The 23,694-nt window shown below is 37.3% G+C and overlaps 1 protein-coding gene and 1 long non-coding RNA gene across 4 annotated transcripts in view; both read right to left on the bottom strand.

The window, feature by feature from the left end:
• Positions 1-23,694, bottom strand: part of pald1a (phosphatase domain containing paladin 1a) — a 163,960-nt gene that overhangs the window by 59,221 nt on the left and 81,045 nt on the right. The gene's annotated exons all lie outside the window — the stretch shown is intronic.
• Positions 1,963-19,388, bottom strand: LOC115439667 (uncharacterized). The gene is made up of 3 exons (XR_003938282.1): positions 19,240-19,388; positions 3,147-3,149; positions 1,963-1,974 (listed from the first exon to the last, which is right to left on the bottom strand). It is a non-coding gene; the product is annotated as an uncharacterized LOC115439667 (long non-coding RNA).

Here is a 23,694-nt window from a genome sequence, read left to right as displayed (position 1 = left end):
CTGAGCCTATTTTGGCCATTTTTCAGTACTTTTGATTTTGCCTTTATATACTATATAAACAAATGTTTACTATATCTATGTTGTTTTTTTTTCAGCACCACTTCATTTATATCATCTACCAATTATTTTTTCACTTTAACCTACTATATCAACAAAAATGGACAAACAACACACAAAAAATATAAAATCCGATTTGAAAAATGTATATAATTTATTGCATAAATAACACATAGATGCTCAACGAACCTTTTCAAAGACTTTAAAAGTGAATATTGGTTCCAAATATTAGGTATATAAAATTAAAATGGTAATAAATTAAAACTATACTCAAATATTTGACATAAAAGCAAAGCTTTAGATGGGTTTCTTTCCCCTAAAAGTGCGGTAGTCAAACATGGTTATCATGATTAGAATTGAAATAGTAATACTAACCGTCTGCAATTTTACTGCGGTTTATCGTTATACCGGTAATCGTTACATCCCTACTCGTGATTTTTTTTTTTCACAATTTATCACAGTGATGTACATTGTTTTATGTGATAAACATCTGAAATTACGTTTCATAATAGCAAAAAGTTTAGAAATTAAAGGAGAACACAAAATATTATCAAAAAAAAAAAAAGGGAAGCCACTTGGTGTTCTTCGGACATACTCGCACCGAACCAAAGCTTAAGACAAAAATGTACCTGGAGTCAACCTGAGAACACCCGCTAATTTTCTTTTTTGACATAAAGTTTTATTTTTTAAAAACTATCACCTCTCTATGAGTAGCTTTGGCTTGGCATCTAACCTGGTCGAGCTAATATTAAAAATAAATAAATAAATCACATCACAGAGTTATAATTACAAGCACTTTCCAGACCTTGAAAACACAAAAAAATTGAAATTCAAGTATTTTCAATAATTTCAAGCACCCGTACGCACCCTGTGATAAACAATTTAATATCAGTAACTTTCTTAGGAGGTAACCAGTTTGACCTGCCACATGTTAGAAATTCACATTTTTATCTTATAACAATAAAGAAATCAATGCAAATCTATTACTCCAGTCCATCCACGTAGAGCTGAGAGAATCTTCTCCAGGAATTATGGGAACATTACATAAAAAAAGACCTCTTAACCCCTATATTTCCCATATTTTCAAATATTGATTACATGGTACAGCATCTCATTTTTCAACCGTGACCACGATAATTAGAGGCTGATTTAACTATAAATAAAACACAAATGTAATAATTTTTTTAAATCTGTGTCAAACCATGTGCATATATATACTGTACATTTTTATCCTTTTTTTTTACATTATCCTCATCAAATTATTGATCATAATATATTATTTACTATTGTATTTTCACTCATTTCAGTACTGAAGTTGCACATACTTGCATGATTTGTATCTGTGAATTATTAATTCAATGTGGTGAACATGCTCTTTCAGTGTCATCTGAAGGAAAGTGGGCTTATTTCCCATTTCCAAACAAGAAAAGAATAATTAAACGTACTATATAATCGTGTAAGCATGTTAAATATTTTACATCTGGGGATTAATATGCACTTCCGCAGATCTAGTCTTATTGTCTTTATGCTTTCAGTATATTGAAGATGCTGCATGAGATGCTGTTTGATGACATAAAAAATATGTATGTATGCACATTGTCTGACTCACGAACAAATATTTCCTCTCAAATGCTCATGCAGTAATTTGAGTTTCATTATCTAGCAGTGTGCAGAGTCAGATGATTGTTTACCCCTCGTATATAAATAATGGACCTGTTCTATTCCGAAAGTCAACATGGATTTGCATGAATTATTTCCTCTACTAAATAAACCTCAGTTTTCTTTCCACAAAATCATTCTAATTTTCTATGCATCTATGGCCCCTTTTACACAGCACTTCTGTTCTGGGAATTTTTCAGCTTTAATCCAAAAAAATGAGCACGGGCCATGTACAGTCAACAAACACATCAATGAGACCTGAAAGACGTTGAACTGGGGAGACGCCGAGATCTGTGAGCTTTTGTCACTTCGGAGGAGGACTCTATCCATGCTAACATTTGTGGAGCGGTTAGCAACATCGCTATGCTTGGGGGATTTCCGACGCATAAGTTATAGGTCACACTATATGCTGAATCACCATCCCCTTGATTCCGAAATGCAGGTTTGCTGTGTAAAAGTCCAGCCTGTCTCACCTCTGTTACTCCTTTGGCTTGGCTGTGGAAAAAGGAGGGATCACCATCTCACCTTTTTTCCGGGATCTCTGTGTAAAAGTGGTTTAAGCTTCTTTAAAATATGTACTATTGGTCCACTTGTACTCTCAAGAGCCTTCAAGTTCCAGTGCAGAACTTTTCCACCTCTAAGCAAATATTCCAGAATTTCATTATATTATAATTCTAGTGGTCTGAGGGAAAATGAGACTCCTGCTCCTCTTTCTGGCTTTGGTTTCAGGCTGTAGAAATCCTACCAATTGGGGTTAAATACAATTTATTTGTTTATGTCTCAAACTTTGAAATAAAAAAGAAAAAAGAGCTAAAAAAAAAAACAAAAAAACAAAAAATCAACGGTCATTAATCAGAAAAAGTAACAAAATACAATAAATTTAACATAAGTGCCACATGAATCAACTCATAAACACAGTTTAAGAAGGGACAGAAAGAAACAAAGGCTTATCTAGTCCTGCCCCTTCCATACTTTCAGTGTCAAATTCATAACCAAATATATTTCCTTTAATGGCTATCGATCTCATTACATTAGAGAACAAGGAATAACTAGTCATAGCATCTTTATATCAGTTGTATCACTATTGTGCAACCATTCTGCCAGAAATAAACATAAACAAATAGAGACTAAACTATACAGGGTATAATATGTAAGCCCCAAACTACATATAAACCCATCAACAATATCTCCCATTTCACATAGCAAAACATAAAACCGGACTGACTACTCAATGCCTTTGTAAATGCTGACTGTAGTTACCATTATTAAGATTCAGTCAAATGCTACCCTACTGCTCTACTGCTTTTGTGACTCAACACAGCAACAAGAAGAAAAATATCAGGTTCATCTGTCTTTGTATTCAGTCTTTTGAGTTCAAGAAGGAAGAGGGAAGTGGAAATCGGTCAATGGTAGCAAAAAGGGGGGATCACCATCTCAACTTTTTTCTGGAATCTCTATGTAAAAGCGGCTTATGCTTTCTAAAGGCACTACATGCGATTAATGTCATACTTTTATACCAGCATTAGAATGATTAAAAGTCTTTGCGAGTGTTGTGTGCTTTATTCTCCCCCCGCATGAAGAAATGTGTAATTACAGACTATATGTGCTGTATGTTTTTTCACGTGCATCGCTGTTTCTCTGAGAACCCCACAGTTCACCCAGTCTGCTGCCTGCCAGGTTGGCCGGTAGCAAAGCAATCGAAGTTATATGTCATCTGGCGTCAAGCTGCAGAGCTGATCTTTATGGATCAAGACGGTGCCCAAAACTCCTTTTTAAAGGGAACAGAGAAGCCATGTAGCAACCAGCGAGAGGAGGGGACGGAGATGCCTTTATGTTAATGGTTTCTACAGATTCCAGTCCTCTGTCTGCCTTTTTTCCAGTTGCTCAGCCGCTACGCTGATTAAATCATGAAGTTGAGGTAGAGGTGGGTTTTGGGAGCAAGCTGTGTTAATCCACGTACTGTATATATGCACATCTGCCATCAACTAATCTGTGCATCGAGCCAGGGTTTAAAAATGAACGTGAAAATGCAACATGTGGTTGAAACGTTGATATTTTGTAATGACATCATCTTAAACAGCCTTAAAGTTCTGCAAAATGATCGTTGGAACCTATATAAAGTTGTATAAAAAAAAGACAAAAATAAGACTTAAAGGTAAACAAGCTTGAGAAAGTGATGAAGGAATGTACCTCGTATGACTGGTCAACGGGCTTTTAACAAGAAGAGGCAAATTTCTCAGACAAAACGACATCACGTGTCTGGTGAGCAGAGATTACAAAAGCCACAGGAGGAGACAGGGCTCATCAACTTAGCCTACACAGAGACTGGAATATCTGCCCACACTAACCACACACATTATGGTACATTCTGTATGTGCACGAGCCTGGCAACGGAGCGCATAGAGACTCCCACTGCGAATCAATCATTTACCGAGCTATCAAAATATGTTGTGCATGCAAACCCAGTGCTGCTGCTCCGACGTGGTGTGTCTGCGAGCTCCAACTAATCAGACATTCAATATTTCTGATTCCACCGGAGTCCTGTTAATCAATGCTGTACTGTTGGCCACGAATGGCATTTGACTTTGATGCTGCTGGTTAATAGAAAGCAAATGCATTGACGGTTAACGCTGTGACAGTGAGGCAGCCACAAAACTGTAGCTCACAGTGACGATGATGCTGCTCGCGAGCCACAAAAAGTAGTGGATACATTTTGTAAATATTGAAATATTTAGACAATTATTACTGCGGTAAGATGGTTTCATGACTTCTCATCCAGTGCCAGAGACTTCAGTGTCTCTCTAATGAACCAATTCCCATCAGCCCCGGCTGTATTCTGCTGAGAAAAACGCTAATACAGCATTTCAACATGCTACATATGCACTGCATTAAAACTGTGAGCTTAGGACATACATTGAGGAAAAATTAACTTTGATCACGCCTCTCAAAAATTACCCTCACATGAAGGTTTAACCAGACAATAAATACAGTTACAGATAAACAGAGAAGTAATATTTTACTACAGTAATTAGCAGCATCAACTTATTAGTGATTATATGTGTATTTGTATGCATGTATCTATGCTTGTATGTTGTGGGTATATGTGTAAATGTATGTACGTATGTATGAGTATATGGATAGATGAATGAGTGTGTGTGTGTGTGTGTGTGTGAATAGATATAAATATAAAAGAGTAATATAGAAGGATGAGGGACATATATATTATTAATATTTTACGAAGAGGGGGTGGGATTAAATAAGTTGCACTTCTTTCCACCCCTTTTCGGGCATGTAAATGGAACTATTGTGCTGTTCTTCTGTCTAAGATTGTTATGATTGTTAATATTTGTATTATTATGCATGTTTTGCTTGTTTGCATATATGTTAAATTTCATTGCATATTTGGAATAAATCACTAAATTAATCAAATCAATGTCCCGATCTGGATTTTTTTGCTCCCAATTCAATCTTTTTTTTCTTTTAGGATTAGTTTTGCCCATATCAATCTGATGCCAATTTTTTCCAGTGAAATTTTGATTTAAATTTGGAGTCATTATTTATAGGTTATTATACTATTATTTTACTTGACATCACAGTTGGGCTGAATGTGGAACCTGAACTAAAACAAGTAGGACACCTTTGACTCTTAATAACTTTAGTATAATTTTTCTACTTTCCAAATTCATATTGTGGGACAAATTACAACCTTTGTCGGGCCGGTTTTGGCCTGCGGGCCCGTCTATGGACAGGTCCATTTAGGTATTATATGGGGGTACGTTCTGTGCCGAATGTTAGTGATGCGCAGATCAGGTTGGGGTGGGTCAAAAAAATGTTGGTTTGCGGGGCAAGTTGGGTCAAATAATTCCACAAAAGCCCCGTGGGTTGAAAAAAAACCCGACTCACGCATCACTACCATACCATAAAGTGAAAGTGAAACTTATAGACATATTACTAATTCCTCTAAGCCGACCGCTGTTGTGCAGCTAATTTTCCTTTACCCTACCTTCGGAAACTTTAATTTTAGGGGCAGGACATTTGTTTACCAGCCCGACTGGATTGAGACATCCCTACAACCTATAGCTAACTTATCATTAATTATGTCATTTACTAATGCTGCTCATTAGTAAATAGTTACTAGATAACTGATGATCTATAATATTAGATTAAAGGTGCTAATGTTACTTACACACACATTACTTCACTGTTGTTATAAATGTTACCAATTATGTTAAAAGGTACTGATTGCAAGTGGCAACATAAGAGAAATTTGTGGCACTAATTCACGCAAGTGCTAAATCCTATTAAACCATAAAAGAAGAAAAAAGAAAAACGAAGACTTGACTTCTTTAAATAGCATCAGATGCTTCTCGAACAGTACAGAAAAAGGAGATGAAATATGACATTTCTTTAAGTTTCATCCAGGTCTTTCAGGAAACAATAATGACGCTTACGGTTAGCTGAAATAACTGCGACACAGCGATTACATAATGATTTTGACAGGTTGGTCATGCTCCTGTGTCTCTTCCCTTGGTATCAGCAGAATCTATTATTGAAAGGAAGACGAAGAATGTAACGGGAAATTCTTGGGATGAATCTTTTGTTATTCACTGGGTGGATCTGACAGCAGGACATTCAGAGAACGAGACTCAACTGGTTTGAGAGGAAGCAAAAAAAATTTAGTGGGATGGCCCGGTCAGTAGGAGTGGAAGGATTCACGAGAGGATCCTGCACAATCAACATCTTTTTAGAATAATGAAGTGAAATCCCACCTGAACAATGAAATGTCAAGCAAACAAAGGCTGCACAGGGTTTTTCTGGATCGAAACGAGGTGGAGGTGGATCATGTGTACTGCACGGGATTGAGGAAACATAATAATAATCGAGCTACAACACACCAGTAAAGTTTATCGAAAAATACCTCTTGAACTGAGTAAAATGAGGAGCATCTATCAAAGTTAATACAATGGCAGATAAAATATTAATTAATCTCCATGCCTTGTCCAGGAAGATATGGAAGCAAATATCAGTTATATCAGTTAAATATCAGAATTCTAACACATTCAACCAAAAAAAAATTTAATATAGTGTTTCTGACTAATTAGAAAATGTAGTATCTCTTGTGTCACAGCCTTAATTTTTTCAGAGAAGGACCAGTTGAGTTGTTATTACAGACCAAAATCATACAGTATAGTCATATTTCTTTATATCACACAATATAATTAGTCTGACAATCCATTGATGACCCTGATTTGTCATTTATTAATCTGTTATTCTAGGAGATGCATTGCAAATACATATCCGGGCAATATAATATATAAGCATCTGTAATAGATCAGATCTTAATGTATTCTCTGTGACAGATCGATAACCTTGTATATTTTTGGATCTTTCTAGATATTGGTCCTTTTTGTCCAGTCGAGAACATTTGCTCGAGGTCTTGGAAAAAAAAAAAAAAAAAAAAAGGATTAGTGTGGTAAAGCCTCTGGCACTTTACAACAAAGCTTAAAACCCAACACCAAAACCCAAAACCAAAATCATTACAGTATGTCCACATCTGCAATTACAATCAACAAAGCAGTACTTGTTAGAAAATAGTATTTTCAAAAACTGGAGGTGGCAACACATTTAATGGAGGTAGCTGCTTAAAAAAACACCACTTCTTCCTCATTTATTCAGGTTAAAGGGTCCAAAATGTCAATTTACTGGCCATTACTTATCTACTGCAATGCGAACTGGGTGCTTCTATGAAACTGGTTCCTAAAAACAGGATATGGGGGCTAAAAATTCAAACTAGATGTAGACTAATGTTATGAAGCAAGTTTGGAAGCACTTTAGGTCTATTTTAAAAATAAATACGTATTGAAATAAAAGAGAAACTATTTTTCAGATAAAACACTTTTTATATTATTTTACATTATATTTAATACAAAAATCTGCATGTAACACAGTAAAAAGGACACAAAAATTATGCACTACTATTTTTTTTTTTAATATCTCTTTATTCTCTCACAGGCACATTTTGGGAATTTAACTAATTATGCAAGGCAGACTATTTCACAAAAATGACTGCTGTTGCAAAATCATGCACGATTTATGTGTGTTTAACTGGGCAGGTTCTGCATGTAACGTAAGTGGGCACGATAGGTTACACACAAATCTCGGAATGAGACTGAGATTCATGAAAAACCTGCATGTCAGGGTTAGAAAAAACCACTAGGATCATCAAATTTAACACAGTGTTTTTATTTATAGCAGTATATAAGACCATTTCAAGCCATGTTTTCCAGATAAAATGCACTGACACCTAGGTAGCTTTTCCTGTCCCAGTTTTGGTCGTATTTTTGAACACAATATTTTATTAAAAATTCATTAATTTTGGGATGGCTCAGAGCAGGAGAATAATTTTTTTTGCATTTATCTGAGGTCATCATCAGGTACATCCTGGGGGGATATGTCTAAATTTCTCTTTTATTATTGGGTCTAAAAAGCTGGAAAAGTGTCAGGTATCAAAAATGTACCCAGTTTCATAGAAGCACCCAACTTCTTTATCTGTATGAATTTTAGAGTTAATGTCCTGTAAAAATTGTATGTGATTTACTGTAATAAATTTTAAAATGTTCATATGTTGAATACTAGCTTTCCCTTTAAGGTTTTGAGTATATTTCCATAGAAAAGAAAAAAAAAAGAACAGTGTATGGATTTTTCTGTTTGAGCTGCTGGTTATTCCATGAGCCCAGTAGAAATATCAATGCTGTATTATCACAATAACGTCCAAAATACACACTCAGAAACACTGCACAGAGACTTCTTGTAAGTCGTCTCTGTAGGAAAGAAAGCTCCTATTTGTCGAGGCAGGGCTGAACGTTCTTTCGCTGACTGCATGAGTTGTTGGCACTTTGGGAGCCGTTATGGCGTCGTTAACACCGGGTTCATCTGTTGCTCCACTGTCCTCATGTATGAAACACGGCTTCCTCACAGGGGAACGGTGAAAGTGCCATTCCTGAGCAACTCAAGCTAGTCACGGCTCCTGCATATCCCACATGGTTGGCATTTAAGCCACGTCACCACTGGGACCGCCTTCCCATGGGTGCTTATTTAGTACTACAGTGAAAGGTAAGACAAAAAAAAAGAGGGGGGAGCAGGTACCAGAGTGCTTTAACACTTCAGTATGTTTTGGAAAGTAGTTATTTCTAGTCTCTCAGCATGAAGCACGACTGTTTTAGTGCGAGGGGGACGGAAATCTCTGTGCAGTGTCCATTGGGGTCTAAAGCAGCGGGGCTGATGTTTAAAAGAGGGGGTTGTGGAGTCGGTGGAGGTCAGGGCAAAGGGCAGGCCAGGGCATCTGAGTTATTCAGGGTAAAAGGGGATAGACTAGGAGGCAAACATAACGATCTTTAAAGTGATCAGCCTGTATAGGGGAAGGCAGAACACGTGAGTTTGCATGCAGAGCGCACAATGTGTTCAAAACATAGGCCATGGAATAGGCAGCAGGATCACAAACACAAAAGACTTATATAACTCTAGTAAAGTGAAGGATATTAAGACATAAAGGTCATTCCAGTTCATGTCATTTTGTTCTGTGCCTGGGGGTGGCTTAGAGAAGAGAGAAGAATCATTATTTTGTCAGTAAGTTCACACATGTAAACATCACACTAAAATTTGTCCTCTGCCTTTAATCCATCACTAGATCATGCATGCATGCATCACACACTACATACTAGAAGCAGTGGGTTCACCATATCAGGCGCCCGAGGAGCAAATGGGGGTTAAATGCCTTACTCAAGGGTACATCAGCCAACAACTCTCCGCCAGTCCAGGGAATTGAACCGGTCACAAGCCGACTCTCCAGCTAGGCTGCTGTTATCTAAAACTATCTGTTGATGTTCAGAAATGTTGCTGAACTATTAATGTGCAGGAAGTTAAAGTGATTATATGTAGCATTGATCCTCCCAACCCTCAACAGCAGGGGGAAGTCTCATACCAGAACACACTTAGGACGAGCAAAACCACCAACAGATCAATGATATGTATCCACAGACTGTATCACTCACTGAATAAAGTATGGCGCTCATTGTTTATTCACATCTGTATTATGGTATCATTAAGTCTTCATCAAACTAAAACTCATATCAAGTTATTTGGTCAAAACAACGTTGTGTCTTATAATCTACATGCTGATAGTTTACATTATAGCTCTGTTAGCTTAGCTCTGTTTTAAGACATAAAACAGCCACAGAGAAACCACAAATCACCTCCATTTTCTGTACAGTTTGTGTTGTGTGGATCTATACTTTTATTATGTCATTATTTAGCCATATTATACTACATATGACCTTTGGACACACTCATACTCTGAATAAAGTTCATATAAGCTGTGGGCTCTGCATACAATCTAATCTACATAACACCATGTAGCGAGCAAACTGGGTCAAGGCCCTTTTGGAATAGGGCTACGTCAACCAAGCCACGGACTTATCTGCAACTTACGTAGCATATACGTGTAACAGCTCTGAAGAAACCATAAAAACACCTGTCGCCATATGCAACTTGTATTCAGATGCCGATACTCTGTCAGTGTGCTTATTTACCCTGTGTATGCCAAATAAATCCTTCCTCTTTGAGACGACCCGATGTCTCTCGCTGTTTCTGTGAACGAACGACGACAATTGTCAATAGCTGCACTAAAGATCTGTTTGGAATCATCCAAAGAAGGTCAGAACTGTCACAGTTTAGTCTGAACCATAGATCAAAAAACAGCAACTTAGCAAAGATAATAACATCCCAGAACAAGTGTTCAGAGAACGCAAACCTCCACCAAGCACCCCAAACGGTGTGCATGTGTGGATCGACAATTTCTTTTTAAATTAAACAGTTTCAAGGTTGTTCCATACAGCAGAAAAAGTTGAAGCTTGGTACCAGCCATGTGTATATCAAATTATATTAAATTCCAATCAATATTTGTTGAGTTATATGAAAAATGTGTCATAAATGGGGTTTTCAGTGTTAAATTGAAATGTCCACAGAGTCCACATTCCACAGTGGATGTGGACAATTTTGTGCCAGATACAAGATGTTGTTATAAGCTATGGGTGGATCAAATTGGAGGCTAATCAGAGTGGTTTTAATTTTTTATGAATTTTCGAAAATTGCTCAATGATGAGAGATAGGAAAATTTGAGATTTTGTGACCTTGCTGTGACCTCGAACTTTGGCCTACTTGGCCCAAAATTTAATGGGTTGGTCCCAGGGCCTAGGCCTATCTGTGGGTACAATTTGGTAAAGATGGTTGGAATAGTTTTCCCGTAAAGTTGCTAACAAACAAACAAACAAACAAACACACAAAGTAAAGTGATCACAATACCTTCTGGCGGTGGTAATAACTTTATGCCTTCATAAACCTCATAATCAAACTGACCTGTGTAAAAGAAACGCTACCATTTCAGCATCAAACTCCATTTTTTTCATTTATATCTGTGTCCAGTGGTGGAAACAACATTAGCGCTTCTTGATTTTATCACTTTGTCACTTTCTTTGACTCTAAAAGTTGTTTCTTGGTGGTTCTCATCCCATCTGGTCACTGTCTGATGCTTTGATCAAAGGTAGTGTTGGCTCTCCTCACCATGAGCGCCTGGCAGAGTGACTCACTACTCCCTCTAATGGTCACATAAATCCCCTAGACCACTAGGGGAATATCTCTAATGTTCAGTGTATGATGATCGTATTTGTCCAGATAACAACTACAGACTGAAAATGGGAAGGGTTGGAGCTTTTGATCGTGAAGTAAAACAGGCCTGCTTGTTTCTATGTGGTGTTTTCTTTTGTGGGGATTTAGCCATTTTAATGCCAGGGTTTGCCTCCCTGTGTGCAAGTTTCCCCCAGCGCCGCCGCTGAATTCTGGGCTTTGTGCCACCCAAGACGATTGTGATTGCTTTAAAGAAATACAAGGAAGCCAGAGAGTTTTGTAGCCTTTTCAAGAATGATGCTGGGTTCAAGGAAACTCAAATAATCCTTCTTCAGAAAATATGCAGACAGACTGTGTGTTTTTTAGCTCAGACACTATTTGTAGCAAGATGTGGCTGGTTATACAGAACCACAGAACTGATAAAACGGCATTAATATAACACAGACAACATAATTTGGACTCAAGGGTTGAATTTCAGACCAGTCCGGTGCAAAATATTAAACAGGGGAGGGTTACTAGACACATACTAATGGAGAAATGTAGTTCTGGAAGCTACACTTAAAAAATTACCCACCAAAAAAAGTCAATATTCCAAGCTGAAATTTGGGATTTTGTAAAGTCCAATTAATTTTTAACAAAAATGCCTGACATTGACAGACAGTTGGTATGAAGACACCTATATATGAAGCTGTCCAAATAATACAAAGACAGGTTGTTAGGGTCGCCTTCCTAAGCTACATCGTAAAAACTTGTCAGAAAAGATTCAATCCTTGTTGATAACCTCATTGAAAGCTGTCTGAGTCTCCCATAATCCACACCAGAGCCTACAATTTGCTAGTGTGTAATTGCTTTTGGAGTACTCCTCTTTTCAGATGACACAGACTTTGACTTCTGAAGCACTCGTACTCCAAACTGATGATTTCTCTAATCAGAATCAGGCTTGCACAAGGCATTTTGTCTGTTGCAAGCAATACATTTATATTTCAGTCGATACAGTTGTTGCACAGGCATCTTAACTGTGGAGCCACAAGATGGAGATTCAATGAAAAGTCATATTGTGATTATCGTACGCAATGTTCATGCAACGAACAACTGCCATTGTGAGTCTAATTTAATGGATGACAAGGAAAATACACAAATCACTCATGAGTGTCTGTTACTGTTCTCAATATAAGTTCATATGATATCTTACAAATTAAATTCATTTGATAAGGTCTTCACAATAAAACAAAAAAAGAATGTTTAAACTAACAAAAGCACTGAAGTAGAGTACATGACAAAAAGAGATAGACAGACAGACAGACAGAGACAGATATAGATAGATAGATAGATAGATAGATAGATAGATAGATAGATAGATAGATAGATAGATAGATAGATAGATAGATAGATAGATAGATAGATAGATAGATAGATGTAAATAAATAAATTAACATTTATTTGCAACATAGTATAGCAAACTATTACATGATCAAAAACAAATTAATTTTAGCAAAAAAAAGGTCTCCGTTTTGGATGTCTGGAGTCGCCTAAAATGTGTGATGTTAAAATGGGGTCACGAGCCAAAAAAGGTTGAGAAAAACTGCCTTACGTCATCAACTGAGCAACTGGTCTGTTCATTTGTTTACAATGGTGGCAATACTTTTCTATCTGTTAGCCTGTTTGAGGCAAAGTGAAGAAAAGCGACCTTCGTCGTCCCTGATATATCACAGATGCCTCGTTTCCACTATGTGGAACCAGCTCGACTCGACTCGGCTCGGCTCTGCTCAACTCGGTATTCCTGGAGACTGTTTCCATTACAGGATACTACTGACTTCACAGTAGCTGGACGTCATAGCGATGCGGCATGTTATTTGTGTGTCGTCTGCTCAGAGAGTTGCTGAAAACTCGCTCGTTGCATGTTGTCTGGTCTGAATTTTTACATCGGCCACCAAAGACTGAATCTCCTCGACTGATCATGGTATAGTTTTGGGCTGTTATCATGTGGATTAATGTACCGCTATATTTACTGTCCACTTCTGCATCTGTTTTTTGTAAAATGGCAGGTCACAGAGAAAACTGTCTGACCAATCAGTGGTCTGCAGTGTTATACATCACGGTTTAGTATAGCTTGGAACCTCGGCGGAAGTGATACCAAAAAACTAGTACCGGGTACCAGATTCCAGGTCCTTTTTTGTAAAGGAAACGCAAAAAAGCCGAGCCCAGTTGAGTCGATACCACGCAGTGGAAACGCGGCAAGAGTGGTTCCGTCAGTAAGGCGGGCCTGTGCCACATGGATCCAAGGCTTTTTCAGGAGACAACAGGAGCACCGTCTATGGTCTCATGGTGATTAGGTCATTTCCATAGTCAGGCATGGATCGCTTTCACACTGCAGCGTACCGTACTGGAGTCCACACAGTCTGTACCCAGGACTACCTTTTCAGCTGGATTCGGGTACGGTATTTACGCACGGAACGTTTGCATTAACACTGATAAAAGTAAGCAAACTTTGGGGTCCAACGGACTTGGGTACGCAGTGTGAAAACGCCCTAAAGCAGAAACGTGATCAGCTTTAACATAATTTCTTTACTGCAGCTTTTCCATGTTGCGTCACCATTGTTTTTCAGCTCATTTATTTCACCTGCTTCAACTCAATCACATCGCCTTATTGGTGCTGTTTTAGTCTCTCACGTCGACCCCTAAAAAAAAAAAAAAATCAAACCAACTTTCTACTAAACAAACACAGTATGTACCTATTTTCTCTGCTGAAATACAATCATCCCTCGTGGTGCCGGCTTAAGACTCAGCAGTTAATCACTTTCAGTTTACCAGACTTTACCAACTCCATTAGTCTGTTTATAACACTGTAATAGATAACATTATAAAAATATTATGTACACATCACCTCATTCTAAGGTGACCAAACCACAAAGGCTCTCCTTTTTATGCAATTCTATTATACTGAAAAGAAAATTATGAATATGACATTTCTAATTCCTCCTGCATTTTCATATGTTTTCATGTTTTCGACTACATCGCTGCACCTGAATGCATTCCATGTAGACTGAATCAGTGTAGGCTTCTACAACATAACAGAAGATGAAACCTTAGCCTTGAAACCTTTTTTTTTCCTTTTGCATTTATTCCATTTAGTCCATATCCAACACCCTCAGTGGAATCAGAAAGCTCCTAGTTCAGCTCAGGTTTTTAATTAATCCTCATGGATGCAGTTTCTAAGTTTACATCATTTCTCCGACAGAGGATTTGTGGAATATGGACAGCTGCGTGGGGAGATAAGACTTCAGTGGGCTCACCGAAGGAAAAACTAACCACATAATGTTCTATACGCATTCTTACAACCTATGTTCTTTGAGACAAACAACTGACTGACATATGATTTAAACAAAAAAAAAACAACAAAAAAAACAACTGTCAGTATGGAATGCAAGAATTAGCATAAAAATAACTTCACTGTAGCCGTTGCGTGAGGATTTACAAAAAACACAACTGGGAAGTTTTTCTGCATCGAAGCTCAAAAGGGTCTTTACAATTTTCATGCATACTGAACAAATGCTTTTGATACTGAACGAATCAAATCAATCTGTTTCCTGCAGTTACCTAATCTTTCGGTTAGACAAGCAAACGTAACACAGACTCCAATCAGAAAACCATGGGCAGCTACTATTGACATGCTTGCACAACAAGATACAAGCTGCCCTGTGTGAAAATTGCAGATTGTAGGTGTGAACTAAGGGAAATGAAACACCTAACCTTAAAAGATCATGTTATATCAAACCAGGACCATGGATCAGTAGGTGTACGATAGATGTCATTGTTAGCCTTTAAAATTTATAACTATTTATAAAGTGCATTTATATTTTTGTGCATGTGCCATATTTGGAAAAGCTTTACACTTATAACTACACAGTAAAAAACAGAGTGTCAATTTAATTTAACTGTTAGAGAGTTGAATTTAACTCTGTTTCAGTCAAAATTTGGTCCTACTCATAATTAGAGTAAAATTTTACTCTATGGCCAGTTGTCAGAGTTAATTCTACTCAATTCAGTGTCAAAATTAACAATGAAATGTGTAAAAATAATTAACACTGGAGTTTTCATACTGTTAGAGTAATATGATTACACTTTATAGAGCTATTTTTACTCCAAATTTAGTTTAAAAATGACTCTATAATGTCTTAATATGTATTTCTCTGCAGTGTTATTTTCTTCATCAGTTTGCACCCTGCGCTAATACTGAAACAATGTAGAATTGTAGGGGTTCCCACGGTGGGGGTCGTGAAATGACTTTCAGAAATTTCTTTAAGCAGTTCTTGATGTGGTGATGATAGATTTAATGTATTATTAATACACTTAAAATTTTAAGGAGATGGTAGATGTGTTTTTGTTGTTATTGATCGTTTTGTTATAATGACAATGCTCGATGATGCACACATTTAATTTAATGTAAGCGGTGTGTCAGGTGAGAAGGATAGGCAAAAAATAAGCTTCGCTTCTGGCCTATTCCTTTTTTTTGGTTTTTGTGTTTATTGTGGTTGTTGTACTGTGTGCGGTGAGTAATGTACAAACCAAAAATAAACCACACATTCATTCATTCAAGTGAGAAAACTTGCTCTATGGGTTTCAGTCAGCCCACTAATATTACATTACATTATATTACATACCGTACTTTTCGGACTATAAGTCGCTCCGGAGTATAAGTCGCACCAGCCAAAAGATGCATAATAAAGAAGAAAAAAAAAACATATATAAGTCGCACTGGACTATAAGTCGCATTTTTTTGGGAAATTTATTTGATAAAATCTGAGACCAAGAACAGACATTTCATCTTGAAAGGCAATTTAAAATAATAATGGATTAGAGAACAACAGGCCGAATAGGGTTACAGTATGCTAACGTAACACATTCGGCTACATGACGCATAGACAACGAACTGAGTCCATGTTAATAATATGATCCGGTGTCACGTTGGGCTCAGTTCCATGCTTTTCAACGAACTCACGGAAACTGTTGACCTTGGCTTAAAAGTCTGTTAGCAGTTTTTGGGACATTGTTGTCCTTGCTCTGATAGAGAGGCGACTGCGTTGCACGAAGCGGTAACACCAAGAAGGTCCTCCCGCAAAGTCATTTATATTCATCTCCTTGGCAACTACCTGGGCATGGAGACGCAACTGCACTGTTGACAAGCCTCCCTCGGCAGCACGTTGTTCAAGCACCCATGTGCGAACTCGTTCCTCTAGCTGTGGCCACCTAGCTTTTAGCCCACGATTAGCTTTTTTTGTTTTCTTCATTGCAGTAAGAGTAACCTCCGCTTTTCGCCAGTCCCTCACAAGTTTCTCGCTCACTCCAAACTTTCTTTCTGCTGCTCGATTACTGTTTTTGGCTTCATATTTCACTACTTGCAGCTTGTAATCTGCAGAATATGATTTTCTTTTTGATGGCATTTTTTCAGCCCTTCTCAGTTGTCTTTATAAGTTACCGGTAATGTTGAAATTTTACATTTTCAGTGGTACAGAACTAGCAGGTACAGGTACACAAGCCTAGAGCGCCCTCTTGCGGTTGTCAGTGTGAAAATAACAAACGTGAAATTATATAATAATGTATTAATAATTTCACATATGAGTCGCTCCGGAGTATAAATCGCACCCCCGGCCAAACTATGAAAAAAAGTGCAACTTATAGTCCAGAAAATATGGTAATAACACTAACAAAAAAAAAACATAAAAAGGCCAATAAACATTGTAAAACAGACATATTAACCTAAATAAACATTAACACAAAACCCCTGTCGAACCCCTGCACATAAAATAGAACACAATGAGTTAAATGTCAAGTACCTACAATGCAATGCAGCAGACTGGCACTAATCATCACTCTGTAGAGTTGAATTTTACACTGCATCTGTGCAGAACTTTACACTGACTTTTAACTCTACTGTTAGAGCTGGTTTACTCGCCATGATGCTTTAAATACTCTATGGGTCAAAACATGGTATTCGAAATCTCTCTGATGGGACATTTTTAGAGACAATTTGACAGATTAGTGTTGCTAAATTACCTACATTTTTACTTTTAAATTCATTTTTGCTTTAGTTGGGCCATAAGGGATTATCCAAAATAAGGAGCTGCTTTATATTAAATAAATGTTGGAATGGCAACCAATTAAAGGGACATTACTGTGTTTTGACTCCTATCTAGGTTAAAATAGCTTGACTCTAAAACATTGACACTGCATTTTTTTACTGTGTATAGCTGCGCAATCTGGGTAAAATATCATACAACCACGTTTTAAGGTAGAATCACAATTTTTCACCAATTCTCTCACCTCTTATCGAATTGGTGAGTTACAACAAGACTAACCTTTCCTCTAGATTTATCTGGTTTCTGGATGCTTAGTCTTAGCATTGTTGCATCATTGTACACTGATGTTATTACGATATTGTCAATATCTAGATGAAATAAATATTAACCTATATTTTTCTGTCCATACAGTAGCAGTGATGGCCTGTTTTTCCACACTGGAGTTTTATGATGAATCAATGGCTTTACAGTCACGTAACTTGATTGCATCTGTGTAAATTAGCCTCAATGCACTGCATGACCTGCAGCTGACACACTTCAGTTAATTTATGTCATTAGTTCTTCAGCAGCAGCAAAACATGTTAGCCCAATTCTCTGACTTGACACTTTAGTGCAGACAGATGCCGTATCACTATAAAAACCCTTGGATAAACTCAATAGCCTGGAAACCTGTGCTAGAGACATTAACGTTACAAACCCATTAGTTAATGATATACTCGCTGCAAATACTGTATAAACAGGCCATTTAAAACAAATGCTGAGTAGGAAGGTCAGCACTGTTGCTTTTTTTTTAATGATAATGTGTACAATTCCTCTGAGAAGTACATTATATCCCAAATTAAGATTGATCAAGGTCTAAGATTATGAGATTACCCTTCAATAACATTCATCTATAATGGGTTCTATGATTGTTGATGCTTTATTTTGGAGGTCAACTGATGGATTTTCTTTATTTTCTGACATATTTTTGGCAGAGTGATTGGAGAGACACAGGAAATGAGGCAGAAGAGAGAGTAGGGGAGTGACATGATGCAAATGGCCTCAGGTCGGAATCGAACCAGAGCTGCTGTGATATAGGTTTAGCCTATGTGGGATGTCAACAGGGAGCCCCAGCTGATGAATTTTAAAGTGGATATTCTGAGGTTGATTTACAGTCAAAGAATTTAAAGACACAGGATGTGCATTCTGTAGGTAAAACAGGGCTCCTACAGGTTTGTACAAGTTAAATTTAAGACGTTTTTAAGACTACTTAGAACAGACTTTAATGCTCATTTCACAGCCATAGTGTCATATTTGGTTCCTTCCCCATAAGTGGAAAAAAAAAAAAAAATCCGAGAAGTATATATTAAAAACAGGGTTCCTACAGGTTTCTACAAGTTAAATTTAAGACCTTTTTAAGACTACTTAGAACAGAATTTAATGTACATTTCACTGCTATAGTGTCATATTTGGTTCCTTGCCCATAAGTGGCAAAAAAATTTTTTTAAATCCGAGAAGTATATATTAAAAACAGGGTTCCTACAGGTTTCTACAAGTTAAATTTAAGACTTTTTCAGACTACTTAGAACAGAACTTAATGTCCATTTCACAGTCATATTGGCAAAAAAAAAATTGTGACTCCTAGAATTTCGGAAAATGTATTTATTTACTTCCAACTCATTCTCTAAACTTGTCTTCTCCTTTTGTTTAAAGATATCACAAAATAATCTCCATATCACAGTCGGTCTGCTTTAGTTCAGTTCAGATCCAGAAGACTAAATGTGACTCACATGCACACTAAAACTCAGATCATTATCTGATTTCTGGAGTTATCCGATTATTCAAGCGATCATGTAAACAACATAATGTGACATGATAGATTAGATAACAGCAGTAATCTGATTATGAGAAATTAGGTTTCTTCCCAATACACCAATGTCTTTGTGCATGTATACCTGTTAATATGAATGATTTCGTTCTTTTGCATCTGCACGTGTAAAAAAAAAAATGCAAAAATTTACCCATATCATAATTTATGTTATTGTGTGCCCATCCTCCCACCCCTTTCCTTTGCGTGTTTTTGTTCGTTTTATTTTGTTTCATGTTTAGTGGTAGTTTGTATGTATGTGGGAAGGGTGGGAGGGAGGAGATTTGGTTGGTTAAACTAAGAAAAACAATTCAAGACACTGTATCTAAAATGCATTATATATTATTTTTCCTTTCTTGAATAATATAATAATAATAATGATAATAAATAATAATAAATATGAAAAAAAAAAAAATCATAAAAAAAGTGATGCAGATAAATGTGAGCGTACTCTGAAAGAAATCCAATAATGGACCAGGATTTTTCTATTCTTGCATTTCCTGCATTACTTTTTTTTGTTTGTGTAAACAGGTCTACCAAACCAGACACTACTCTGTTCATGAGGAAAAGAATTCTGGCAATTGACGCTAACAAGGGCTGCTGTCATTATTAAGTCAGCTGAGACGTTTTCCTTAGACAAGTGTTTTGTGATTAGTGGAATTAAAAGTGTTTATTAGAATCTTTTGACACTATTCCAGCAACAAAATGCATACTTTTTAAAAAATATTTATCATTTTTTTGCTGCAGATTTAAGTTTCATTGGACATTTGAATATTCGGTTTCAGAGGCATTAATTATGTCCCATTCTTCCCACCCCCTCACCCTCCCACCCGTGGTCCTACATGACATACTTGATGACAGTAATAAAAATGGCAAAGTACTCATAGAACAAAAAAGGTAAAATAAAAAAAGAGAATAAAATAAAAAAAATAGAAAATAATAAAGGCAAAGAAAAGAAAAAAAATTAAAATAAATAAATAAATAAATAAAAGGAAAGCAAAGCAAAGCAAAGACAGGAAAAGAAAAGAAAAAAAAAATGCACTCATTTACAGATTCTAAAACTTTTGTCACCCAAACATCTAAAAAGTTAGGTAATTAGTATAAAATTGATAGTTCATAAAAGTACACAGCTGATAAATGATTAATTACCTAATCAAACACTGAATAGAAACTGACTCTGAATTATATGAATGCATTAACCCTGGACAACTGGATAATAAATCAGTCAGTCAGTTACTAAAAAGAGGAACACTGGACATCCGCTTTTTAATTAACAAAAACAATGAATGTACCTACTTTGAATGATTAATGTGCAGTTGATAATTTAAATTTTGCATCTTTAGCAAAAGACATTAAATTAATTCACAGAGCTTAAGAACTGTAAATAACTACCAGAAGGAATATCGTAAAACAAAAGGACAGAAACACTGCAGTGTAGAAAAGTATTCTTAAGGAAAAGAGAAACTGATGCATCTTGGAGTTTTTTGTTTTGTTTTGTTTTTGAGTGATGAAACAGAATAGCTAAATTATAGAACACTGGACTCACAGCAGTTATTTACTTTTTTCTTTTTTACTGTTGAGGGATTACGGTCTACATTCCCATAAAGTTTTAATTAAAAAAAATCCGAAGTAGTTTTTTGATGAAATAGAAAAGGCTTATTTGTGTCATACCAGAAGATCTTTTCTGTCAGCTCTTGGTGGATTCAAGCTCTGTCTTCTCATATATATTAAAACTAACAATTCTAAGTCTTTTGACCTTTGAGACAACGAAGCCATACAGCGCTTTTGCAGTTCTACCTTCATGTTTCTGTCTAGAAAGTTGTCACTTCACCTTATGTGCATCAAACATGTACACAAAGAGCATATTTATTCCAACCTGAGAGAAATAAGTGTTTACATGGTTATTAGGCCTGAAAACTCCTTCTGATGGGGCCAGTCTCTTCTGATTCAGGTGGTTGCACGAGACGTTTTCATTCCGATTATTAGTGGAATGATTGTGTCAGTGGAAACGCAGCTTATGCTAAATGTCATGGGCGCATCTTTTTAATGCATCATTCCATGTTAGACTTCACTGGCCACTTGAGACACTCACTAAATGCACTCCATGCGGATCATTTGAAGTCATTTACAGCTGTGGAAACTTCCTTAAAATAAATGAGCTCCTGAATAGCAACTGGCTCGGAGCAGCTGCGTATAACCCACCACCGACTCACCAAACCCCTCTGGAAAGTCCCCCAGAGATACTTTATTTACTCCTATGTGCTTCGCCACACACATGCATACAACTGCACCCCCACCCCCCATCCCAGCCTCAGACTAACACTGGACGGCGTTCTCCATGTCCAAATACTTCAGCTGGTTGCACCTGCTCAGTTGGGATTTGGTCAAAATAAGTCATTCTGTAGACAGCCGCTACAAATATTACCATTGGCAGTAGCATGTGAGAGGCTGGAAATTATGAATAAAAACAACAAGCGCTCCCCTCTGGATCTTAATAAGAGTCTCTTTTGAGAAGCTGCAAGGCCGACTCACACCTCAGCAAGAAGAAGAACCTGTCTCTGCTTCAGGTGGGCTCACTTTCAGGCCAATATTTCCTTTGGCTAGACAGACACCGCCTTGTAATTGGCCCACTTATGTCAAGTGGTCATCCTAATTGAGAAGAAACCTTTAACACAAAGACTGTTGAGTAAACAGAGTGTTAAGGATTGCTGGGATTAAAGAGTAAAGCTGCAAAGAGCTCCTCTTTTCAAAGCATGAGATGTAGTTCATTAACCTCACAGTACAAGGGCCTCTCCCGTTCCCACTCCATTCTTTACTTTAATCCCTTGTCCTTCTCTCTTGATTAAATTAATCTGGATTTCAGCGTCCTCAACTTCAGAAGTTCCAGCGTTCGATTCAGTCCCCCACCCCCACCCCTCCGCTTCTTTCCCAAAGCCGCTCGCTACCTTTCCCCAGAAAACCTGCTCACAGCATTCTCCCCTTTCTGAAAATATTTTTCCACTGCCCCGTCCAAACCATGAGGGCCTTTCTTTGGACACACATGCACACACAGAGCATGATTTGCACTCATTCATTCCCTGAGATCTTTTAGCTTTCGCACCACCTGGGTTGAAAAGCTGTGCAATTTTTGACGATAAAGGAAAAACGCTTCAACTCTCACCCAGCAAAAAGGATTAGGGGTTTGGTTTCTGAGATTATCAGATATGAAAATATCCATTTCTGCACCCCCAATGCCTTTATTACAGACTTCAATATGTTCTTGATGGATACGATAAAACCAGTGGTTTAGTGTTTACAACTGTAGGACTCCCTGGGATAAGCTGTCAGATCAGAAGTGGCTATGCAATCCCCTGCCTGGGGTTTTCAAAGCTGACAGTCAGTGTGTTCAAACACGGACACGTCTGCAAGCCTGAGACATCCAATTGAGTAAGGAAAATGACAATTGTATGAGGATTGAGGCGGGTGATAGAATTAATTTTCCTTTGAAGGTGGAAAAGGTTTCATACAGGCACTGTAATCCTGCACTTCACAATAACAGGAGGAGCTCCAAGTGAGAAAAGATGGTGAGGACAATAAATAGATGCTACATTGACAGAGTGGAAAGTCCTATCTGCACGAGTACTCATGTGAATGGAAGGTCACTGTCCAGAGTATTCACACTGAGTGGACATGTTGATGACATTTCTGTCATGCGACTGGTGTGAAATTGCGAGAATATTATACGGTGAAGGTGAGTAATTTACACAAACCCTACGGTAAAATCGATTCACATCCATTTGCTGACAATGTGGATCCAGTCAAATACATGTAATATTTGTATCAATACAAGTCCTCCTACCTCCTACATGCTTTACCCAAGCACCATGGTTGAAGGATGTGTGATTATTATCCTTGTGAGAGCAATGACGTCAGGTCTGTACATATGTTTCTGTTTGTATGAATGTCCTTGCCTATAACTCAGAATCTATGGCACATTCTGACCTGTAAATTTTACACAAAGATCTCCACCATATCTGGGTCCAAATCCAGATTTTATATATTTTTTTAAAGCCTTTTCATAATTTGGACATACAGAGAGGTGAACTCGTTTCCACTGTGGACCATGGAATCTCATTTTAGAAAAAAATCTGAATGGTAATCAGTGGGGAGAGACAAATAATCTTTATCATAATACTGTAAGGTCTCAGAGCGTCTGTGTGTGTGTGTGTGTGTGTGTGTGTGTGTGTCTGTGGAGTTCTGTGGAATTGAAATGTTTTTAACTGGCTAATTTGGTACCTGCATTTAAGGAATACTCCCATCTCCACATTAAATATCTCAGTAAGTTGATAGGACCAATATTTTAGGAGACATTAGTCATTTTGGAATACATTAGCC

This window comes from Sphaeramia orbicularis, chromosome 19 (assembly GCF_902148855.1).
Source record: "Sphaeramia orbicularis chromosome 19, fSphaOr1.1, whole genome shotgun sequence".
Classification (NCBI taxonomy): domain Eukaryota; kingdom Metazoa; phylum Chordata; class Actinopteri; order Kurtiformes; family Apogonidae; genus Sphaeramia; species Sphaeramia orbicularis.
This window is presented reverse-complemented; position numbering and strand designations above follow the sequence as displayed.